Source organism: Labrus bergylta, chromosome 13 (genome assembly GCF_963930695.1).
Source record: "Labrus bergylta chromosome 13, fLabBer1.1, whole genome shotgun sequence".
Taxonomy (NCBI): domain Eukaryota; kingdom Metazoa; phylum Chordata; class Actinopteri; order Labriformes; family Labridae; genus Labrus; species Labrus bergylta.
In genome coordinates, this window is record NC_089207.1 from 9744116 (window position 1) to 9767066 (window position 22951).

At 45.2% G+C, this 22951-nt stretch overlaps 20 non-coding genes across 20 annotated transcripts; 16 read left to right on the forward strand and 4 right to left on the reverse strand.

Annotated features, from left to right (window-relative positions):
- The first annotated feature begins 138 nt into the window (after positions 1 to 138).
- trnav-aac (transfer RNA valine (anticodon AAC)) lies at positions 139 to 211 on the forward strand. The gene has a single exon. It is a non-coding gene; the product is annotated as a tRNA-Val (tRNA).
- A 1282-nt stretch (positions 212 to 1493) lies between these two features.
- Positions 1494 to 1566, forward strand: trnav-aac (transfer RNA valine (anticodon AAC)). The gene has a single exon. It is a non-coding gene; the product is annotated as a tRNA-Val (tRNA).
- A 637-nt stretch (positions 1567 to 2203) lies between these two features.
- On the forward strand, positions 2204 to 2276 carry trnav-cac (transfer RNA valine (anticodon CAC)). Its single transcript has one exon. It is a non-coding gene; the product is annotated as a tRNA-Val (tRNA).
- A 986-nt stretch (positions 2277 to 3262) lies between these two features.
- Positions 3263 to 3334, reverse strand: trnad-guc (transfer RNA aspartic acid (anticodon GUC)). The gene has a single exon. It is a non-coding gene; the product is annotated as a tRNA-Asp (tRNA).
- Positions 3335 to 3451: 117 nt separating this feature from the next.
- On the forward strand, positions 3452 to 3524 carry trnav-aac (transfer RNA valine (anticodon AAC)). The gene has a single exon. It is a non-coding gene; the product is annotated as a tRNA-Val (tRNA).
- An 871-nt stretch (positions 3525 to 4395) lies between these two features.
- trnav-aac (transfer RNA valine (anticodon AAC)) lies at positions 4396 to 4468 on the forward strand. Its single transcript has one exon. It is a non-coding gene; the product is annotated as a tRNA-Val (tRNA).
- A 646-nt stretch (positions 4469 to 5114) lies between these two features.
- trnav-cac (transfer RNA valine (anticodon CAC)) lies at positions 5115 to 5187 on the forward strand. The gene has a single exon. It is a non-coding gene; the product is annotated as a tRNA-Val (tRNA).
- A 1277-nt stretch (positions 5188 to 6464) lies between these two features.
- On the forward strand, positions 6465 to 6537 carry trnav-aac (transfer RNA valine (anticodon AAC)). The gene has a single exon. It is a non-coding gene; the product is annotated as a tRNA-Val (tRNA).
- A 1358-nt stretch (positions 6538 to 7895) lies between these two features.
- Positions 7896 to 7968, forward strand: trnav-cac (transfer RNA valine (anticodon CAC)). Its single transcript has one exon. It is a non-coding gene; the product is annotated as a tRNA-Val (tRNA).
- A 1097-nt stretch (positions 7969 to 9065) lies between these two features.
- trnad-guc (transfer RNA aspartic acid (anticodon GUC)) lies at positions 9066 to 9137 on the reverse strand. The gene has a single exon. It is a non-coding gene; the product is annotated as a tRNA-Asp (tRNA).
- A 117-nt stretch (positions 9138 to 9254) lies between these two features.
- Positions 9255 to 9327, forward strand: trnav-aac (transfer RNA valine (anticodon AAC)). Its single transcript has one exon. It is a non-coding gene; the product is annotated as a tRNA-Val (tRNA).
- A 646-nt stretch (positions 9328 to 9973) lies between these two features.
- On the forward strand, positions 9974 to 10046 carry trnav-cac (transfer RNA valine (anticodon CAC)). Its single transcript has one exon. It is a non-coding gene; the product is annotated as a tRNA-Val (tRNA).
- Positions 10047 to 11134: 1088 nt separating this feature from the next.
- trnad-guc (transfer RNA aspartic acid (anticodon GUC)) lies at positions 11135 to 11206 on the reverse strand. Its single transcript has one exon. It is a non-coding gene; the product is annotated as a tRNA-Asp (tRNA).
- A 117-nt stretch (positions 11207 to 11323) lies between these two features.
- On the forward strand, positions 11324 to 11396 carry trnav-aac (transfer RNA valine (anticodon AAC)). Its single transcript has one exon. It is a non-coding gene; the product is annotated as a tRNA-Val (tRNA).
- Positions 11397 to 12689: 1293 nt separating this feature from the next.
- Positions 12690 to 12761, reverse strand: trnad-guc (transfer RNA aspartic acid (anticodon GUC)). The gene has a single exon. It is a non-coding gene; the product is annotated as a tRNA-Asp (tRNA).
- Positions 12762 to 12878: 117 nt separating this feature from the next.
- trnav-aac (transfer RNA valine (anticodon AAC)) lies at positions 12879 to 12951 on the forward strand. The gene has a single exon. It is a non-coding gene; the product is annotated as a tRNA-Val (tRNA).
- Positions 12952 to 13822: 871 nt separating this feature from the next.
- On the forward strand, positions 13823 to 13895 carry trnav-cac (transfer RNA valine (anticodon CAC)). The gene has a single exon. It is a non-coding gene; the product is annotated as a tRNA-Val (tRNA).
- An 857-nt stretch (positions 13896 to 14752) lies between these two features.
- trnav-cac (transfer RNA valine (anticodon CAC)) lies at positions 14753 to 14825 on the forward strand. Its single transcript has one exon. It is a non-coding gene; the product is annotated as a tRNA-Val (tRNA).
- Positions 14826 to 15981: 1156 nt separating this feature from the next.
- trnav-aac (transfer RNA valine (anticodon AAC)) lies at positions 15982 to 16054 on the forward strand. The gene has a single exon. It is a non-coding gene; the product is annotated as a tRNA-Val (tRNA).
- A 919-nt stretch (positions 16055 to 16973) lies between these two features.
- trnav-cac (transfer RNA valine (anticodon CAC)) lies at positions 16974 to 17046 on the forward strand. Its single transcript has one exon. It is a non-coding gene; the product is annotated as a tRNA-Val (tRNA).
- The last annotated feature ends 5905 nt before the right edge of the window (positions 17047 to 22951 follow it).

A 22951-nucleotide genomic window follows, 5' to 3' on the forward strand; every position in this document is an offset into this window, starting at 1 on the left:
GGTTTGATGATAAGTACAGCTGAGAGGGACTAAAATATTCACTGTCACAATGCCAATTTCTCATTTTCTTTTATCTACCATGTATGAATTTCTCTCCTTGGCCCATTTCCTTAATTTTTCACGAAAAGCCTTTTGTCAGTTTCCGTAGTGTAGTGGTTATCACGTTCGCCTAACACGCGAAAGGTCCCCGGTTCTAGACCGGGCGGAAACAAGTGGTTGTTCTCTTTCTGCTGAGGATAATCTCCTTTGGCGGACATGTCCGCTTGAATGCTAAGTCCTCACGCAGGGACCGCATCTCCCTTTTCACAGGCCTTCAGGTCACCTTTTGTAGCCCAATAGCAATTACCAATGGCATTTTAGGGGACCTGGCTTATATGCAGGAAGTCCATGAAAGTGCCAGGGAGCAATCAAGTGGTAAATGTAATCGCTTCACCCCAACTCCATGCTGGTGTCTCGAGTAGCTAGTCACACTGTTATAGATGACCAGCACACAGAATCGGTAGTCATAGCCAGGATGTCCTTCAAACCCCACACCATGGTTGACACAGTGCTCCAAACATTGTGAGGTTGCCTGAGTATTGGACTGGGCACAGTCTGATTGTTATACTCCTAGCAAGCTAGAGAGTAGGGCTAGCGTGAAGCACCTTCCTTAGGTGGCAAGTAATGGGACTGTTGGTAGAAAGAATATTTCTCCCCGTCTGGGAATCGATACTCAGGCAACCTCACAATGTTTGGAGCACTGTGTCAACCATAGTGTGGGGTTTGATGATAAGTACAGCTGAGAGGGACTAACATATTCACTGTCACAATGCCAATTTCTCATTTTCTTTTATCTACCATGTATGAATTTCTCTCCTTGGCCCGTTTCCTTAATTTTTCCTCCTTCGAGGTACAGAGAGTTAACTTTTCCTCACCTCACCTCAGCTAGAGAGTAGGGCTAGCGTGAAGCACCTTCCTTAGGTGGCAAGTAATGGGACTGTTGGTAGAAAGAATATTTCTCCCCGTCTGGGAATCGATACTCAGGCAACCTCACAATGTTTGGAGCACTGTGTCAACCATGGTGTGGGGTTTGATGATAAGTACAGCTGAGAGGGACTAACATATTCACTGTCACAATGCCAATTTCTCATTTTCTTTTATCTACCATGTAGGAATTTCTCTCCTTGGCCTGTTTCCTTAATTTTTCCTCCTTCGAGGTACAGAGAGTTAACTTTTCCTCACCTCACCTCAGCTAGAGAGTAGGGCTAGTGTGAAGCACCTTCCTTAGGTGGCAAGTAATGGGACTGCTGGTAGAAAGAATAATTCTCCCCGTCGGGGAATCGAAACCCGGTCTTCCGCGTGACAGGCGGAGATACTGTCCACTATACTAACGAGGACTTCTGTGGTGTTACTTTTGGGTTGTGAACGGGCTGATGGTCTGAACCTGAGGAAAGCCTGTCCAACTTCGGGTCGGGTCGACTACCTGACGAATGACCACGAAAAGCCTTTTGTCAGTTTCCGTAGTGTAGTGGTTATCACGTTCGCCTAACACGCGAAAGGTCCCCGGTTCGAGACCGGGCGGAAACAAGTGGTTGTTTTCTTTCTGCTGAGGATAATCTCCTTTGGCGGACATGTCCGCTTGAATGCTAAGTCCTCACGCATCTCCCTTTTCACAGGCCTTCAGGTCACCTTTTGTAGCCCAATAGCAATTACCAATGGCATTTTAGGGGACCTGGCTTATATGCAGGAAGTCCATCAAAGTGCCAGGGAGCAATCAAGTGGTAAATGTAATCGCTTCACCCCAACTCCATGCTGGTGTCTCGAGTAGCTAGTCACACTGTTATAGATGACCAGCACACAGAATCGGTAGTCATAGCCAGGATGTCCTTCAAAGCTCGTGTCAAGGTCCAGAAATATTGTCTGTCGCTCTGAGCTTGCTAGGAGTATAACAATCAGACTGTGCCCAATCCAATACTCAGGCAACCTCACAATGTTTGGAGCACTGTGTCAACCATGGTGTGGGGTTTGATGATAAGTACAGCTGAGAGGGACTAAAAAATTCACTGTCACAATGACAATTTCTCAGCTAGAGAGTAGGGCTAGTGTGAAGCACCTTCCTTTGGTGGCAAGTAATGGGACTGCTGGTAGAAAGACTATTTCTCCCCGTCGGGGAATCGAACCCCGGTCTTCCGCGTGACGAATGACCTCAAGAAGCCTTTCGTCAGTTTCCGTAGTGTAGTGGTTATCACGTTCGCCTCACACGCGAAAGGTCCCCGGTTCGAGACCGGGCGGAAACAAGTGGTGGTTGTCTCTCTGCTGAGGATAATCTCCTTTGGCGGACATGTCCGCTTGAATGCTAAGTCCTCATGCAGGGACCGCATCTCCCTTTTCACAGGCCTTCAGGTCACCTTTTGTAGCCCAATAGCAATTACCAATGGCATTTTAGGGGACCTGGCTTATATGCAGGAAGTCCATGAAAGTGCCAGGGAGCAATCAAGTGGTAAATGTAATCGCTTCACCCCAACTCCATGCTGGTGTCTCGAGTAGCTAGTCACACTGTTATAGATGACCAGCACACAGAATCGGTAGTCATAGCCAGGATGTCCTTCAAAGCTCGTGTCGAGGTCCAGAAATATTGTCTGTCGCTCTGAGCTTGCTAGGAGTATAACAATCAGACTGTGCCCAGTCCAATACTCAGGCAACCTCACAATGTTTGGAGCACTGTGTCAACCATGGTGTGGGGTTTGATGATAAGTACAGCTGAGAGGGACTAAAAAATTCACTGTCACAATGACAATTTCTCATTTTCTTTTATCTACCATGTATGAATTTCTCTCCTTGGCCCGTTTCCTTAATTTTTCCTCCTTCGAGGTACAGAGAGTTAACTTTTCTTCACCTCACCTCAGCTAGAGAGTAAGGCTAGCGTGAAGCACCTTCCTTAGGTGGCAAGTAATGGGACTGTTGGTAGAAAGAATATTTCTCCCCGTCTGGGAATCGATACTCAGGCAACCTCACAATGTTTGGAGCACTGTGTCAACCATGGTGTGAGGTTTGATGATGAGTACAGCTGAGAGGGACTAAAAAATTCACTGTCACAATGCCAATTTCTCATTTTCTTTTATCTACCATGTATGAATTTGTCTCCTTGGCCCGTTTCCTTAATTTGTCCTCCTTCGAGGTACAGAGAGTTAACTTTTCCTCACCTCAGCTAGAGAGTAGGGCTAGCTATGTAGTTTAATTACTTAGGTGGCAAGTAATGGGACTGCTGGTAGAAAGAATATTTCTCCCCGTCGGGGAATCGAACCCCGGTCTTCCGCGTGACAGGCGGAGATACTGTCCACTATACTAACGAGGACTTCTGTGGTGTGACTTTTGGGTTGTGAACGGGCTGATGGTCTGAACCTGAGGAAAGCCTGTCCAACTTCGGGTCGGGTCGACTACCTGACGAATGACCACGAAAAGCCTTTTGTCAGTTTCCGTAGTGTAGTGGTTATCACGTTCGCCTAACACGCGAAAGGTCCCAGGTTCGAGACCGGGCGGAAACAAGTGGTGGTTGTCTTTCTGCTGAGGATAATCTCCTTTGGCGGACATGTCCGCTTGAATGCTAAGTCCTCACGCAGGTACCGCATCTCCCTTTTCACAGGCCTTCAGGTCACCTTTTGTAGCCCAATAGCAATTACCAATGGCATTTTAGGGGACCTGGCTTATATGCAGGAAGTCCATCAAAGTGCCAGGGAGCAATCAAGTGGTAAATGTAATCGCTTCACCCCAACTCCATGCTGGTGTCTCGAGTAGCTAGTCACACTGTTATAGATGACCAGCACACAGAATCGGTAGTCATAGCCAGGATGTCCTTCAAAGCTCGTGTCAAGGTCCAGAAATATTGTCTGTCGCTCTGAGCTTGCTAGGAGTATAACAATCAGACTGTGCCCAGTCCAATACTCAGGCAACCTCACAATGTTTGGAGCACTGTGTCAACCATGGTGTGGGGTTTGATGATAAGTACAGCTGAGAGGGACTAAAAAATTCACTGTCACAATGCCAATTTCTCATTTTCTTTTATCTACCATGTATGAATTTCTCTCCTTGGCCCGTTTCCTTAATTTTTCCTCCTTCGAGGTACAGAGAGTTAACTGTTCCTCACCTCACCTCAGCTAGAGAGTAGGGCTAGCGTGAAGAACCTTCCTTAGGTGGCAAGTAATGGGACTGCTGGTAGAAAGAATATTTCTCCCTGTCGGGGAATCGAACCCCAGTCTTCGGCGCGACAGGCGGAGATACTGTCCACTATACTCACGAGGACTTCTGTGGTGTGACTTTTGGGTTGTGAACGGGCTGATGGTCTGAACCTGAGGAAAGCCTGTCCAACTTCGGGTCGGGTCGACTACCTGACGAATGACCACGAAAAGCCTTTTGTCAGTTTCCGTAGTGTAGTGGTTATCACGTTCGCCTAACACGCGAAAGGTCCCCGGTTCGAGACCGGGCGGAAACAAGTGGTGGTTGTCTTTCTGCTGAGGATAATCTCCTTTGGCGGACATGTCCGCTTGAATGCTAAGTCCTCACGCAGGTACCGCATCTCCCTTTTCACAGGCCTTCAGGTCACCTTTTGCAGCCCAATAGCAATTACCAATGGCATTTTAGGGGACCTGGCTTATATGCAGGAAGTCCATGAAAGTGCCAGGGAGCAATCAAGTGGTAAATGTAATCGCTTCACCCCAACTCCATGCTGGTGTCTCGAGTAGCTAGTCACACTGTTATAGATGACCAGCACACAGAATCGGTAGTCATAGCCAGGATGTCCTTCAAAGCTCGTGTCAAGGTCCAGAAATATTGTCTGTCGCTCTGAGCTTGCTAGGAGTATAACAATCAGACTGTGCCCAGTCCAATACTCAGGCAACCTCACAATGTTTGGAGCACTGTGTCAACCATGGTGTGGGGTTTGATGATAAGTACAGCTGAGAGGGACTAAAAAATTCACTGTCACAATGACAATTTCTCAGCTAGAGTGTAGGGCTAGTGTGAAGCACCTTCCTTTGGTGGCAAGTAATGGGACTGCTGGTAGAAAGACTATTTCTCCCCGTCGGGGAATCGAACCCCGGTCTTCCGCGTGACGAATGACCTCAAGAAGCCTTTCGTCAGTTTCCGTAGTGTAGTGGTTATCACGTTCGCCTCACACGCGAAAGGTCCCCGGTTCGAGACCGGGCGGAAACAAGTGGTGGTTGTCTTTCTGCTGAGGATAATCTCCTTTGGCGGACATGTCCGCTTGAATGCTAAGTCCTCACGCATCTCCCTTTTCACAGGCCTTCAGGTCACCTTTTGTAGCCCAATAGCAATTACCAATGGCATTTTAGGGGACCTGGCTTATATGCAGGAAGTCCATCAAAGTTGAGAGCAAAAGAGGCGCTGGGCATCTCCCGGAGGCAAACCTGGAACCTATGCTCTCATCTGACGACTACATAGCTTTGTGTTAATCTCTCAGAACATATCTGTTTATTGCGGCAGGGAGCAATCAAGTGGTAAATGTAATCGCTTCACCCCAACTCCATGCTGGTGTCTCGAGTAGCTAGTCACACTGTTATAGATGACCAGCACACAGAATCGGTAGTCATAGCCAGGATGTCCTTCAAAGCTCGTGTTGAGGTCCAGAAATATTGTCTGTCGCTCTGAGCTTGCTAGGAGTATAACAATCAGACTGTGCCCAGTCCAATACTCAGGCAACCTCACAATGTTTGGAGCACTGTGTCAACCATGGTGTGGGGTTTGATGATAAGTACAGCTGAGAGGGACTAAAAAATTCACTGTCACAATGACAATTTCTCATTTTCTTTTATCTACCATGTATGAATTTCTCTCCTTGGCCCGTTTCCTTAATTTTTCCTCCTTCGAGGTACAGAGAGTTAACTTTTCCTCACCTCACCTCAGCTAGAGAGTAGGGCTAGCGTGAAGCACCTTCCTTAGGTGGCAAGTAATGGGACTGTTGGTAGAAAGAATATTTCTCCCCGTCTGGGAATCGATACTCAGGCAACCTCACAATGTTTGGAGCACTGTGTCAACCATGGTGTGAGGTTTGATGATGAGTACAGCTGAGAGGGACTAAAAAATTCACTGTCACAATGCCAATTTCTCATTTTCTTTTATCTACCATGTATGAATTTCTCTCCTTGGCCCGTTTCCTTAATTTGTCCTCCTTCAAGGTACAGAGAGTTAACTTTTCCTCACCTCAGCTAGAGAGTAGGGCTAGCTATGTAGTTTAATTACTTAGGTGGCAAGTAATGGGACTGCTGGTAGAAAGAATATTTCTCCCCGTCGGGGAATCGAACCCCGGTCTTCCGCGTGACAGGCGGAGATACTGTCCACTATACTAAAGAGGACTTCTGTGGTGTGACTTTTGGGTTGTGAACGGGCTGATGGTCTGAACCTGAGGAAAGCCTGTCCAACTTCGGGTCGGGTCCACTACCTGACGAATGACCACAAAAATCCTTTTGTCAGTTTCCGTAGTGTAGTGGTTATCACGTTCGCCTAACACGCGAAAGGTCCCCGGTTAGAGACCGGGCGGAAACAAGTGGTGGTTGTCTTTCTGCTGAGGATAATCTCCTTTGGCGGACATGTCCGCTTGAATGCTAAGTCCTCACGCAGGTACCGCATCTCCCTTTTCACAGGCCTTCAGGTCACCTTTTGTAGCCCAATAGCAATTACCAATGGCATTTTAGGGGACCTGGCTTATATGCAGGAAGTCCATGAAAGTGCCAGGGAGCAATCAAGTGGTAAATGTAATCGCTTCACCCCAACTCCATGCTGGTGTCTCGAGTAGCTAGTCACACTGTTATAGATGACCAGCACACAGAATCGGTAGTCATAGCCAGGATGTCCTTCAAAGCTCGTGTCAAGGTCCAGAAATATTGTCTGTCGCTCTGAGCTTGCTAGGAGTATAACAATCAGACTGTGCCCAGTCCAATACTCAGGCAACCTCACAATGTTTGGAGCACTGTGTCAACCATGGTGTGGGGTTTGATGATAAGTACAGCTGAGAGGGACTAAAAAATTCACTGTCACAATGACAATTTCTCATTTTCTTTTATCTACCATGTATGAATTTCTCTCCTTGGCCCGTTTCCTTAATTTTTCCTCCTTCGAGGTACAGAGAGTTAACTTTTCCTCACCTCACCTCAGCTAGAGAGTAGGACTAGCGTGAAGCACCTTCCTTAGGTGGCAAGTAATGGGACTGCTGGTAGAAAGAATATTTCTCCCCGTCTGGGAATCGATACTCAGGCAACCTCACAATGTTTGGAGCACTGTGTCAACCATGGTGTGGGGTTTGATGAAAAGTACAGCTGAGAGGGACTAAAATATTCACTGTCACAATGCCAATTTCTCATTTTATTTTATCTACCATGTATGAATTTCTCTCCTTGGCCCATTTCCTTAATTTTTCCTCCTTCGAGGTACAGAGAGTTAACTTTTCCTCACCTCACCTCAGCTAGAGAGTAGGGCTAGCGTGAAGCACCTTCCTTAGGTGGCAAGTAATGGGACTGTTGGTAGAAAGAATATTTCTCCCCGTCTGGGAATCGATACTCAGGCAACCTCACAATGTTTGGAGCACTGTGTCAACCATGGTGTGGGGTTTGATGATAAGTACAGCTGAGAGGGACTAAAAAATTCACTGTCACACTGACAATTTCTCATTTTCTTTTATCTACCGTGTATGAATTTCTCTCCTTGGCCGATTTCCTTAATTTTTCCTCCTTCGAGGTACAGAGAGTTAACTTTTCCTCACCTCAGCTAGAGAGTAGGGCTAGCTATGTAGTTTAATTACTTAGGTGGCAAGTAATGGGACTGCTGGTAGAAAGAATATTTCTCCCCGTCGGGGAATCGAACCCCGGTCTTCCGCGTGACGAATGACCTCAAGAAGCCTTCCGTCAGTTTCCGTAGTGTAGTGGTTATCACGTTTGCCTCACACGCGAAAGGTCCCCGGTTTGAGACCGGGCGAAAACAAGTGGTGGTTCTCTTTCTGCTGAGGATAATCTCCTTTGGCGGACATGTCCGCTTGAATGCTAAGTCCTCACGCAGGGACCGCATCTCCCTTTTCACAGGCCTTCAGGTCACCTTTTGTAGCCCAATAGCAATTACCAATGGCATTTTAGGGGACCTGGCTTATATGCAGGAAGTCCATCAAAGTTGAGAGCAAAAGAGGCGCTGGGCATCTCCCGGAGGCAAACCTGGAACCTATGCTCTCATCTGACGACTACATAGCTTTGTGTTAATCTCTCAGAACATATCTGTTTATTGCGGCAGGGAGCAATCAAGTGGTAAATGTAATCGCTTCACCCCAACTCCATGCTGGTGTCTCGAGTAGCTAGTCACACTGTTATAGATGACCAGCACACAGAATCGGTAGTCATAGCCAGGATGTCCTTCAAAGCTCGTGTCGAGGTCCAGAAATATTGTCTGTCGCTCTGAGCTTGCTAGGAGTATAACAATCAGACTGTGCCCAGTCCAATACTCAGGCAACCTCACAATGTTTGGAGCACTGTGTCAACCATGGTGTGGGGTTTGATGATAAGTACAGCTGAGAGGGACTAAAAAATTCACTGTCACAATGACAATTTCTCATTTTCTTTTATCTACCATGTATGAATTTCTCTCCTTGGCCCGTTTCCTTAATTTTTCCTCCTTCGAGGTACAGAGAGTTAACTTTTCCTCACCTCACCTCAGCTAGAGAGTAGGGCTAGCGTGAAGCACCTTCCTTAGGTGGCAAGTAATGGGACTGTTGGTAGAAAGAATATTTCTCCCCGTCTGGGAATCGATACTCAGGCAACCTCACAATGTTTGGAGCACTGTGTCAACCATGGTGTGAGGTTTGATGATGAGTACAGCTGAGAGGGACTAAAAAATTCACTGTCACAATGCCAATTTCTCATTTTCTTTTATCTACCATGTATGAATTTCTCTCCTTGGCCCGTTTCCTTAATTTGTCCTCCTTCGAGGTACAGAGAGTTAACTTTTCCTCACCTCAGCTAGAGAGTAGGGCTAGCTATGTAGTTTAATTACTTAGGTGGCAAGTAATGGGACTGCTGGTAGAAAGAATATTTCTCCCCGTCGGGGAATCGAACCCCGGTCTTCCACGTGACAGGCGGAGATACTGTCCACTATACTAACGAGGACTTCTGTGGTGTGACTTTTGGGTTGTGAACGGGCTGATGGTCTGAACCTGAGGAAAGCCTGTCCAACTTCGGGTCGGGTCGACTACCTGACGAATGACCACGAAAAGCCTTTTGTCAGTTTCCGTAGTGTAGTGGTTATCACGTTCGCCTAACACGCGAAAGGTCCCCGGTTCGAGACCGGGCGGAAACAAGTGGTGGTTGTCTTTCTGCTGAGGATAATCTCCTTTGGCGGACATGTCCGCTTGAATGCTAAGTCCTCACGCAGGTACCGCATCTCCCTTTTCACAGGCCTTCAGGTCACCTTTTGCAGCCCAATAGCAATTACCAATGGCATTTTAGGGGACCTGGCTTATATGCAGGAAGTCCATGAAAGTGCCAGGGAGCAATCAAGTGGTAAATGTAATCGCTTCACCCCAACTCCATGCTGGTGTCTCGAGTAGCTAGTCACACTGTTATAGATGACCAGCACACAGAATCGGTAGTCATAGCCAGGATGTCCTTCAAAGCTCGTGTCAAGGTCCAGAAATATTGTCTGTCGCTCTGAGCTTGCTAGGAGTATAACAATCAGACTGTGCCCAGTCCAATACTCAGGCAACCTCACAATGTTTGGAGCACTGTGTCAACCATGGTGTGGGGTTTGATGATAAGTACAGCTGAGAGGGACTAAAAAATTCACTGTCACAATGACAATTTCTCAGCTAGAGTGTAGGGCTAGTGTGAAGCACCTTCCTTTGGTGGCAAGTAATGGGACTGCTGGTAGAAAGACTATTTCTCCCCGTCGGGGAATCGAACCCCGGTCTTCCGCGTGACGAATGACCTCAAGAAGCCTTTCGTCAGTTTCCGTAGTGTAGTGGTTATCACGTTCGCCTCACACGCGAAAGGTCCCCGGTTCGAGACCGGGCGGAAACAAGTGGTGGTTGTCTTTCTGCTGAGGATAATCTCCTTTGGCGGACATGTCCGCTTGAATGCTAAGTCCTCACGCATCTCCCTTTTCACAGGCCTTCAGGTCACCTTTTGTAGCCCAATAGCAATTACCAATGGCATTTTAGGGGACCTGGCTTATATGCAGGAAGTCCATCAAAGTTGAGAGCAAAAGAGGCGCTGGGCATCTCCCGGAGGCAAACCTGGAACCTATGCTCTCATCTGACGACTACATAGCTTTGTGTTAATCTCTCAGAACATATCTGTTTATTGCGGCAGGGAGCAATCAAGTGGTAAATGTAATCGCTTCACCCCAACTCCATGCTGGTGTCTCGAGTAGCTAGTCACACTGTTATAGATGACCAGCACACAGAATCGGTAGTCATAGCCAGGATGTCCTTCAAAGCTCGTGTTGAGGTCCAGAAATATTGTCTGTCGCTCTGAGCTTGCTAGGAGTATAACAATCAGACTGTGCCCAGTCCAATACTCAGGCAACCTCACAATGTTTGGAGCACTGTGTCAACCATGGTGTGGGGTTTGATGATAAGTACAGCTGAGAGGGACTAAAAAATTCACTGTCACAATGACAATTTCTCATTTTCTTTTATCTACCATGTATGAATTCCTCTCCTTGGCCCGTTTCCTTAATTTTTCCTCCTTCGAGGTACAGAGAGTTAACTTTTCCTCACCTCACCTCAGCTAGAGAGTAGGGCTAGCGTGAAGCACCTTCCTTAGGTGGCAAGTAATGGGACTGTTGGTAGAAAGAATATTTCTCCCCGTCTGGGAATCGATACTCAGGCAACCTCACAATGTTTGGAGCACTGTGTCAACCATGGTGTGAGGTTTGATGATGAGTACAGCTGAGAGGGACTAAAAAATTCACTGTCACAATGCCAATTTCTCATTTTCTTTTATCTACCATGTATGAATTTCTCTCCTTGGCCCGTTTCCTTAATTTGTCCTCCTTCAAGGTACAGAGAGTTAACTTTTCCTCACCTCAGCTAGAGAGTAGGGCTAGCTATGTAGTTTAATTACTTAGGTGGCAAGTAATGGGACTGCTGGTAGAAAGAATATTTCTCCCCGTCGGGGAATCGAACCCCGGTCTTCCGCGTGACAGGCGGAGATACTGTCCACTATACTAACGAGGACTTCTGTGGTGTGACTTTTGGGTTGTGAACGGGCTGATGGTCTGAACCTGAGGAAAGCCTGTCCAACTTCGGGTCGGGTCCACTACCTGACGAATGACCACAAAAATCCTTTTGTCAGTTTCCGTAGTGTAGTGGTTATCACGTTCGCCTAACACGCGAAAGGTCCCCGGTTAGAGACCGGGCGGAAACAAGTGGTGGTTGTCTTTCTGCTGAGGATAATCTCCTTTGGCGGACATGTCCGCTTGAATGCTAAGTCCTCACGCAGGTACCGCATCTCCCTTTTCACAGGCCTTCAGGTCACCTTTTGTAGCCCAATAGCAATTACCAATGGCATTTTAGGGGACCTGGCTTATATGCAGGAAGTCCATGAAAGTGCCAGGGAGCAATCAAGTGGTAAATGTAATCGCTTCACCCCAACTCCATGCTGGTGTCTCGAGTAGCTAGTCACACTGTTATAGATGACCAGCACACAGAATCGGTAGTCATAGCCAGGATGTCCTTCAAAGCTCGTGTCAAGGTCCAGAAATATTGTCTGTCGCTCTGAGCTTGCTAGGAGTATAACAATCAGACTGTGCCCAGTCCAATACTCAGGCAACCTCACAGTGTTTGGAGCACTGTGTCAACCATGGTGTGGGGTTTGATGATAAGTACAGCTGAGAGGGACTAAAAAATTCACTGTCACAATGACAATTTCTCATTTTCTTTTATCTACCATGTATGAATTTCTCTCCTTGGCCCGTTTCCTTAATTTTTCCTCCTTCGAGGTACAGAGAGTTAACTTTTCCTCACCTCACCTCAGCTAGAGAGTAGGACTAGCGTGAAGCACCTTCCTTAGGTGGCAAGTAATGGGACTGCTGGTAGAAAGAATATTTCTCCCCGTCTGGGAATCGATACTCAGGCAACCTCACAATGTTTGGAGCACTGTGTCAACCATGGTGTGGGGTTTGATGAAAAGTACAGCTGAGAGGGACTAAAATATTCACTGTCACAATGCCAATTTCTCATTTTATTTTATCTACCATGTATGAATTTCTCTCCTTGGCCCATTTCCTTAATTTTTCCTCCTTCGAGGTACAGAGAGTTAACTTTTCCTCACCTCACCTCAGCTAGAGAGTAGGGCTAGCGTGAAGCACCTTCCTTAGGTGGCAAGTAATGGGACTGTTGGTAGAAAGAATATTTCTCCCCGTCTGGGAATCGATACTCAGGCAACCTCACAATGTTTGGAGCACTGTGTCAACCATGGTGTGGGGTTTGATGATAAGTACAGCTGAGAGGGACTAAAAAATTCACTGTCACACTGACAATTTCTCATTTTCTTTTATCTACCGTGTATGAATTTCTCTCCTTGGCCGATTTCCTTAATTTTTCCTCCTTCGAGGTACAGAGAGTTAACTTTTCCTCACCTCAGCTAGAGAGTAGGGCTAGCTATGTAGTTTAATTACTTAGGTGGCAAGTAATGGGACTGCTGGTAGAAAGAATATTTCTCCCCGTCGGGGAATCGAACCCCGGTCTTCCGCGTGACAGGCGGAGATACTGTCCACTATACTAACGAGGACTTCTGTTGTGTGACTTTTGGGTTGTGAACGGGCTGATGGTCTGAACCTGAGGAAAGCCTGTCCAACTTCGGGTCGGGTCGACTACCTGACGAATGACCACGAAAAGCCTTTTGTCAGTTTCCGTAGTGTAGTGGTTATCACGTTCGCCTAACACGCGAAAGGTCCCCGGTTCGAGACCGGGCGGAAACAAGTGGTGGTTGTCTTTCTGCTGAGGATAATCTCCTTTGGCGGACATGTCCGCTTGAATGCTAAGTCCTCACGCAGGTACCGCATCTCCCTTTTCACAGGCCTTCAGGTCACCTTTTGTAGCCCAATAGCAATTACCAATGGCATTTTAGGGGACCTGGCTTATATGCAGGAAGTCCATGAAAGTGCCAGGGAGCAATCAAGTGGTAAATGTAATCGCTTCACCCCAACTCCATGCTGGTGTCTCGAGTAGCTAGTCACACTGTTATAGATGACCAGCACACAGAATCGGTAGTCATAGCCAGGATGTCCTTCAAAGCTCGTGTCAAGGTCCAGAAATATTGTCTGTCGCTCTGAGCTTGCTAGGAGTATAACAATCAGACTGTGCCCAGTCCAATACTCAGGCAACCTCACAATGTTTGGAGCACTGTGTCAACCATGGTGTGGGGTTTGATGATAAGTACAGCTGAGAGGGACTAAAAAATTCACTGTCACAATGCCAATTTCTCATTTTCTTTTATCTACCATGTATGAATTTCTCTCCTTGGCCCGTTTCCTTAATTTTTCCTCCTTCGAGGTACAGAGAGTTAACTGTTCCTCACCTCACCTCAGCTAGAGAGTAGGGCTAGCGTGAAGAACCTTCCTTAGGTGGCAAGTAATGGGACTGCTGGTAGAAAGAATATTTCTCCCTGTCGGGGAATCGAACCCCGGTCTTCGGCGTGACAGGCGGAGATACTGTCCACTATACTCACGAGGACTTCTGTGGTGTTACTTTTGGGTTGTGAACGGGCTGATGGTCTGAACCTGAGGAAAGCCTGTCCAACTTCGGGTCGGGTTGACTACCTGACGAATGACCACGAAAAGCCTTTTGTCAGTTTCCGTAGTGTAGTGGTTATCACGTTCGCCTCACACGCGAAAGGTCCCCGGTTCGAGATCGGGCGGAAACAAGTGGTGGTTCTCTTTCTGCTGAGGATAATCTCCTTTGGCGGACATGTCCGCTTGAATGCTGAGTCCTCACGCATCTCCCTTTTCACAGGCCTTCAGGTCACCTTTTGTAGCCCAATAGCAATTACCAATGGCATTTTAGGGGACCTGGCTTATATGCAGGAAGTCCATCAAAGTGCCAGGGAGCAATCAAGTGGTAAATGTAATCGCTTCACCCCAACTCCATGCTGGTGTCTCGAGTAGCTAGTCACACTGTTATAGATGACCAGCACACAGAATCGGTAGTCATAGCCAGGATGTCCTTCAACGCTTGTGTCAAGGTCCAGAAATATTGTCTGTCGCTCTGAGCTTGCTAGGAGTATAACAATCAGACTGTGCCCAGTCCAATACTCAGGCAACCTCACAATGTTTGGAGCACTGTGTCAACCATGGTGTGGGGTTTGATGATAAGTACAGCTGAGAGGGACTAAAAAATTCACTGTCACAATGCCAATTTCTCATTTTCTTTTATCTACCATGTAGGAATTTCTCTCCTTGGCCCGTTTCCTTAATTTTTCCTCCTTCGAGGTACAGAGAGTTAACTTTTCCTCACCTCAGCTAGAGAGTAGGGCTAGCGTGAAGCACCTTCCTTAGGTGGCAAGTAATGGGACTGCTGGTAGAAAGAATATTTCTCCCTGTCGGGGAATCGAACCCCGGTCTTCCGCGTGACAGGGGTAGATACTGTCCACTATACTCACGAGGACTTCTGTGGTGTTACTTTTGGGTTGTGAACGGGCTGATGGTCTGAACCTGAGGAAAGCCTGTCCAACTTCGGGTCGGGTTGACTACCTGACGAATGACCACGAAAAGCCTTTTGTCAGTTTCCGTAGTGTAGTGGTTATCACGTTCGCCTCACACGCGAAAGGTCCCCGGTTCGAGACCGGGCGGAAACAAGTGGTGGTTCTCTTTCTGCTGAGGATAATCTCCTTTGGCGGACATGTCCGCTTGAATGCTGAGTCCTCACGCATCTCCCTTTTCACGGGCCTTCAGGCCACCTTTTGTAGCCCAATAGCAATTACCAATGGCATTTTAGGGGACCTGGCTGATATGCAGGAAGTCCATCAAAGTTGAGAGCAAAAGAGGCGCTGGGCATCTCCCGGAGGCAAACCTGGAACCTATGCTCTCATCTGACGACTACATAGCTTTGTGTTAATCTCTCAGAACATATCTGCTTATTGCGGCAGGGAGCAATCAAGTGGTAAATGTAATCGCTTCACCCCAACTCCATGCTGGTGTTTCGAGTAGCTAGTCACACTGTTATAGATGACCAGCACACAGAATCGGTAGTCATAGCCAGGATGTCCTTCAAAGCTCGTGTCAAGGTCCAGAAATATTTTCTGTCGCTCTGAGCTTGCTAGGAGTATAACAATCAGACTGTGCCCAGTCCAATACTCAGGCAACCTCACAATGTTTGGAGCACTGTGTCAACCATAGTGTGGGGTTTGATGATAAGTACAGCTGAGAGGGACTAACATATTCACTGTCACAATGCCAATTTCTCATTTTCTTTTATCTACCATGTATGAATTTCTCTCCTTGGCCCGTTTCCTTAATTTTTCCTCCTTCGAAGTACAGAGAGTTAACTTTTCCTCACCTCACCTCAGCTAGAGAGTAGGGCTAGCGTGAAGCACCTTCCTTAGGTGGCAAGTAATGGGACTGTTGGTAGAAAGAATATTTCTCCCCGTCTGGGAATCGATACTCAGGCAACCTCACAATGTTTGGAGCACTGTGTCAACCATGGTGTGGGGTTTGATGATAAGTACAGCTGAGAGGGACTAACATATTCACTGTCACAATGCCAATTTCTCATTTTCTTTTATCTACCATGTAGGAATTTCTCTCCTTGGCCCGTTTCCTTAATTTTTCCTCCTTCGAGGTACAGAGAGTTAACTTTTCCTCACCTCACCTCAGCTAGAGAGTAGGGCTAGCGTGAAGCACCTTCCTTAGGTGGCAAGTAATGGGACTGCTGGTAGAAAGAATATTTCTCCCCGTCTGGGAATCGGACCCCGGTCTTCCGCGTGACGAATGACCTCAAAAAGCCTTTCGTCAGTTTCCGTAGTGTAGTGGTTATCACGTTCGCCTCACACGCGAAAGGTCCCCGGTTCGAGACCGGGCGGAAACAAGTGGTGGTTGTCTCTCTGCTGAGGATAATCTCCTTTGGCGGACATGTCCGCTTGAATGCTAAGTCCTCACGCATCTCCCTTTTCACAGGCCTTCAGGTCACCTTTTGTAGCCCAATAGCAATTACCAATGGCATTTTAGGGGACCTGGCTTATATGCAGGAAGTCCATCAAAGTGCCAGGGAGCAATCAAGTGGTAAATGTAATCGCTTCACCCCAACTCCATGCTGGTGTCTCGAGTAGCTAGTCACACTGTTATAGATGACCAGCACACAGAATCGGTAGTCATAGCCAGGATGTCCTTCAAAGCTCGTGTCAAGGTCCAGAAATATTGTCTGTCGCTCTGAGCTTGCTAGGAGTATAACAATCAGACTGTGCCCAGTCCAATACTCAGGCAACCTCACAATGTTTGGAGCACTGTGTCAACCATGGTGTGGGGTTTGATGATAAGTACAGCTGAGAGGGACTAAAAAATTCACTGTCACAATGACAATTTCTCATTTTCTTTTATCTACCATGTATGAATTTCTCTCCTTGGCCCGTTTCCTTAATTTTTCCTCCTTCGAGGTACAGAGAGTTAACTTTTCCTCACCTCACCTCAGCTAGAGAGTAGGGCTAGCGTGAAGCACCTTCCTTAGGTGGCAAGTAATGGGACTGTTGGTAGAAAGAATATTTCTCCCCGTCTGGGAATCGATACTCAGGCAACCTCACAATGTTTGGAGCACTGTGTCAACCATGGTGTGGGGTTTGATGATAAGTACAGCTGAGAGGGACTAACATATTCACTGTCACAATGCCAATTTCTCATTTTCTTTTATCTACCATGTATGAATTTCTCTCCTTGGCCCGTTTCCTTAATTTTTCCTCCTTCGAGGTACAGAGAGTTAACTTTGACAAATGACCTCAAGAAGCCTTTCGTCAGTTTCCGTAGTGTAGTGGTTATCACGTTCGCCTCACACGCGAAAGGTCCCCGGTTCGAGACCGGGCGGAAACAAGTGGTGGTTTTCTTTCTGCTGAGGATAATCTCCTTTGGCGGACATGTCCGCTTGAATGCCAAGTCCTCTGTCCTCACTAATGAGTTCTATGCTGGCCTATAGAAACACCATAGGCCACATGCAAATAAATGTCAAATAAAGCAAAGTCCAGCTTCTTAAAGATAAGGATTTAATACTTTTGTTAGTCGTTCATGATGATGAATAAAGAGTTTGAATTATAACCTTAATTGACAAAGAGCTCAGGTCACTTCTGCTAATAGCTGCGGTTGTAACAATTTATGTGCATGAAATAAAATCCTTCTAATGTCTTTTTTTCATTAGCCAGCCCATGAAAACATTATTCCACATCTAGATTCAAACAGAAGTTCAGGCTGATTCATGTTGCCATTTTTTTTCTCTTCCTGGAGGAAATATCAGGTCGAGACCTGCTGCGGGCGCTCATTTAACCTCTCCTCCCTCTGTGCTCAGAAACAGAATGACTAAAAGATCAGCGTTAATATTCTGTTGAAGCTCTATTCAACTCCAGCTGAGGTTAGAGAGATGACTTTTCTGAGAACATTTGATTAACAAAGTAGCATCAGGGAAGCTTAGAGGGCTCCATTAACAACAGATGTGAAGGCAGGGATGTGGAGAATAATACATTATCCTCATGTACTCAAACAATCACACAGACACGAGGACAGTACAAATGTTCTGATGAGTACAGATGAGTACATGTTCAGTGTCCTGTGATACAGAGAGTGTTACAATTCATTGTTATTGAATGTGCAGATAACAGAGCTGAAATAATTGATTTGTTGATTTGTTATAGGATCCCTATTGGCTGTACCTAGAGCAGGGGAGTTCAAACCTTTTTAGCTCATGACCCCCAAAATAAGGGTGCCAGAGACTGGGGACCCCCAGTGTACCTGGAGGTGGTTAAGGTATACAACGCACATGCAGAAATAGCCTATTCCAACACTGGCAACACAAGAATACAACCGCCTAAAAAAACATAAAATTATGTTACCTACAGTGTTGCTGTTGTGTGCAAATATACATCTTTTCTCTATACATCTTTTTTTATTATTTTCATAATGTGTACAAGAGATGCACAATCCTTAGATGCACATACAAAACAAAATAATAATAATGTTTTTATAATAACTTTTACAATACTGGGTAAAATATACAATTGTAAATTATTTGTATTCGTTTTTTTTTTTTTTTTTGGAAGGTGTCCCACCCTCTTGGTTGTCCGTGAACCTCCCCCCCCCCCCACACACACACACTTTGGGAACCACTGCCCTGTAGAGCACAGCTATTCTTCCTGGGGTACATTTGAACATGAATATACAAATTTACATTTGTAAACATATTAAAGCACGACAGTCCGCACAAACCATCACAAGAGGGCATTAAAAAAATAGTTTACGTTTAGTATCAATACAGTTTAGAATTTACATAAAAAGAACTTCACCATCAATTCTCTCAAACACAAGACATGTTGTAAATAGGAGAAGATGAGCAGAAACTACAAACATCTGCGTGCATATCTTACAAATATGATGCCTCAAAGTGTTTCTTATCTTTTCTTTGTTGAGCTGAATGTTACATTTGAACATAATTTCATTAAAAAAAAAAAAAAGTGTAAAAACTGGGACGATCAGTTTGTTTATACAGACATATAAATATGAGATTAAATAAATTAACAAAATGATATGTGTTGGTGAGCTCCACTCATTTTAGGGGAAACGCTGGTTTAAAATCTGGTTGGAGGTTCCACCCTCAGCCACAGGGGGGCAGCATCTCACCACCTCAGGACCCCTTAATCACCTCAAACACTGAGCAAACACTTCTGAAGCATCAAAGCCTGATGTTTGCATGTGGCATTCTTTGCATATTGATCACTTTAAGTCTTTAAGTAAACAGAGGTTTGTCTTGTTTGATGGGAGAGTCAACACATCACGCTGCCTCCATTATGTCCTCATTAGAGAGGACTTTACAGTACAGCGCACAAAGAAAATGTTGTTTGCTCATGGAGGAGGTTTGACTTTCTGTGCTCGTGTGACTGAATGTTCTCCGACCGCAGCTGAACTTTGTGGCATTTATTCATCAGGTCGAGGTTACAGCAGAACAAAGACACAGTAACTGAAACTGTACAGCCTCACCTCAGAACACCTTCACAATCAGTGTAGGGACGGCTTCAAGTCTTTGTTTGAGTCTTTGTTTACCGACATTCTTTGGTTCATATCGACTTTATTATTAACTTTATTACATCTACATGTGCGTTTATTACTTTGTCAATCAATATTTTTCACTATTGTATGCCGTGTTCTTTCAGGCATGCTTTTTCATGCTTTTATTTTGCTTCGTCCTTTGCTTTTGCTGCATTCATGTGGTGTCGGACACATCGGAAAAACAAGTTTCCGAGTTTTAAAATGCACATTAACACCTGCTAAAGTCGGAACAACAACTCGGAAACACTGAAAAGAATTAGGTGCCCGACTTTCCGACTTGGCGTCAGAATCGTCATCACATAGGGGCAAAATATGTTTTCTTAATGTTCACATACTTTTTATTAATTCAAGTATTGCACATCAATGTTTTGCTCACATATCACTTTTAACCGTTTCACTGATCTTCTTCCAGGTATCAACACTGTTTGTGCTGTCGTTACAACATGCTGACTTTCTGAACTGAAATCACTTGAACACACTAAAGTCAGAAGAACGACTTCTCATCTCGGAAACTTGGACCACCCGAGCAGCACATGAATGCAGCATAGGTCTTCTTTCAACACTTTCCAAAGATCTTCTAATGTTTTGACACTACTCCACAGTATTGACTTTATCTATTGTTGAAGTTTCTACATTTTTATATTGTTCCTGTTTCCCTCCTTGCCCTTTGTCTGTTCAGCTGCGATATCCATCCCCTGCTCTCTAGTTATTCATCAGAAAGTACCAAACACATCATTTATCACTGGCAGAAGGAAGTGGAGAGTTTGAGGAATAAATTAAGTTCCCATGAAAAGACCAAAAACCAGGACAAACAAATAAACTCTGCAGCTCGATCTATCTTATTTGATTGTTCATTGTTGTTCAAAATGTCCAACAAATGTATAAATGAGCCACAGGCTGACATGTTGATTCATCACCGGGAACACACAGCAGGTTATTACGACTAAGGGAAATTATTTTGACTTTTTTTGTAGTGCTGACTCTGGGAGAAATGCCCCAAAAAAAATCAAATATACCCGTAATGTCCTGTATCTGTGCAATAAAGATCTCATCTAATCTAACATTAATAAGATAAAATAAAACTTTATTGATCCCCAGAGAGGAAATTCAAGATCAACAGTTTTCAAAATGATAAAGAACTTCAGAGTGTCATGACCTGTGGGAGGAAGTGAAGTAACCAACAAATACGTAAAGTCCTCACGGAAAGAGTCCAGATGTTTGAACCAGAAACCTTCCTGCTGTGAGGAGACAGTCCTCACCACTGCACCGATGTAGAAAGTTTAAACATAACATTACTCCCACGTACACCATCATGCTGCTGAAAACACATTTAATGCTGCTTAACATTCTGTGGCTCAGAGTAGAGTTCTACTACTGCATTTAGTTTGGTTATAGGGGAAACACTTTTTAGATTTAAAAACATTCTTTCATGAACTATTTTTAAAGTTATATTCTTCAGGAGGAGCGTTAAGGTTCAAAGATTACAGGACAGAGAAGTCTAAAAGTTTGAGCGATAAAGTAAAAACAAAGCAGGTTTTTGTATTTTTCCTTCACTTTGTTGACCAAAATTTATTTTTAAATAATTTCAGCCTCTTCAGCTACATGAAGTTTTGGTGACTTTTCTTTTGAAAGTGCAATAAGCAATCAATCAATCTTTATTTGTATAGCGCCAATTCCTAACAAGTGTTAACTCAAGACGCTTTACAAAAGAGCAGGTAAAAGACCTTACTCATTTCTATATTATAAAGACCCAACGTTAATTCATCATGAGCTCTAAGAAACATTTAGCAAAGTTACAGTGGCAAGAAAAAACCTCCTTTTAAGAGGCAGAAACCTCGAGCAGAGCCAGACTCATGATGAACAGCCATCTGCCAAAATTGCGCTGGATTTGAAATACGGGATAGAAGGAGAAGCAGGAAGAAGGATATGGACAAACAGAGAGGCGGGGGGAGGGGGGTCCACAGCAGCAGGCCGTCCCTACCAATGACCTATAGGAACCTACATGAGAAGACAGCTCAGGAGCTCCAAGATATGTAATCGCCTGCTCTGACATGTATAACACACTTAAAATACATTTAATGAAAGGGAAAGTGCAGGACTCGTCTGGTTCTTATTATCCACAGACAGCCCACTTAAGTAAGTTATTCCTCCTATCCGTCATCTCATTACTCCATCTCTGCTCTTTTTAATAATAAGTGCAACCATGCAAACAACAGGCAGACAATGTAAACCTGCTTTACTCACTATAGTCTCATCCGATATGCACAGCCCTGTGTATCATGTGCACACAGTTCATCTTGTCGACGTCGCTCACGCTAACGTTGTTTGGGTGTCGAGCTCTGGAAACCAGACAAACACAGGCCGCTCTCGTCAACACCCAGTTTGGCTTCTGCCTGAAGGTGACGTGATGTTTTCAGGAGCGCGGAGGAGAAACAGGGAAACCTGCCATCACTGCTTCTGGATGCCAAATGAAATATTATTCAGGTGGAATAAAGTGATGGATAAATCAGAACAATGCCCTAATTTTTGATAAGAAGGGAGATTGTAATTCCTGTGCTTGTTATTCGTGTAATGAGGCTTCCTTTGATGGAAAACAGGGATGGAAATCAAAGTGGCTTGATGAAAATGTTCCCTGTGCCGTAGACAGTTGACCCAAATAACATCAAATAAATAAATAAATAATTACACAGACAAACAACAAACACAAAAATGTGTTCTAACCAGGGATGTGTCCTCAGAATATAAGATATTCTTCTTGAAATGGATACAATTAAAAAGGTAAATGCACTTTTTTATGTTTTCATCATTATCAGCGGTCACTCGGGGGACTGTCCTTTTTGGTCCTTGTGGGTCTTCAAGTTCTTGAGCCACATATTTTGGTGCAGTGGGGGAGAGAGGGGGGCGGCTGTGGTGTCTTTTTGATGGAGGATATCTCCTTTCTCTGTCTGTGTTTGTCTTCTGCAGTGCGGTGGAGGTCATTGATATATAGTACAGTCACCTTCACAGACAATCTTTCTCCAGGACGTCCTCTTTGGCTGCAAAATCCTGGAATATCCTATCATGACACAAACAGCAATACTGTATATGACTGTGTATATATTATACACTTTTCAGCACTTTTCAACACTGACACTAAAGTAAATGCATGCTGTTAAATACCTGAAACCTGATCACTTCGTTAAGGAACACTCTTATGCACTGCTTATTTTAAATACAGTTAAGGTTGGTAGTGCTGACTCTGCTCTAGCTTTTAGGCTAGAACCAAGGAGGCTTTGGGGTTTTGGAGGCAAAACTTTGCCAGCACAGCAGCAGGTATCTGAGATCAGTGAAAAGGAAGTTGTGGTGAAATGGACCGTCTTGTTGGGATAATGAGCTGTGATTGGTTAATGAGTGATTTGAAGAAATAATTTAATAAGGAGGCTGTCAGCTGATTACAACTGGCCTGCACGAACTAACGCAAAGCTTCTAGTTTCTCCATATAAGGGTACTGCAGGATAATAATCACAGTTTTTACTCACTGGGTCACTTTCACTCGCAGCACAATCACTCACAGTGTCATGTGGCACGTGTCGCATTCAGCCTGTGCACGACCCTCAGAGTCTCTTCATGTCTTTATATGGTGGAGTCACAACATCAAAGAGCAGAGGACAGAAACACAGAGGTGAAGGAAGGAGAGGGGGGGGGA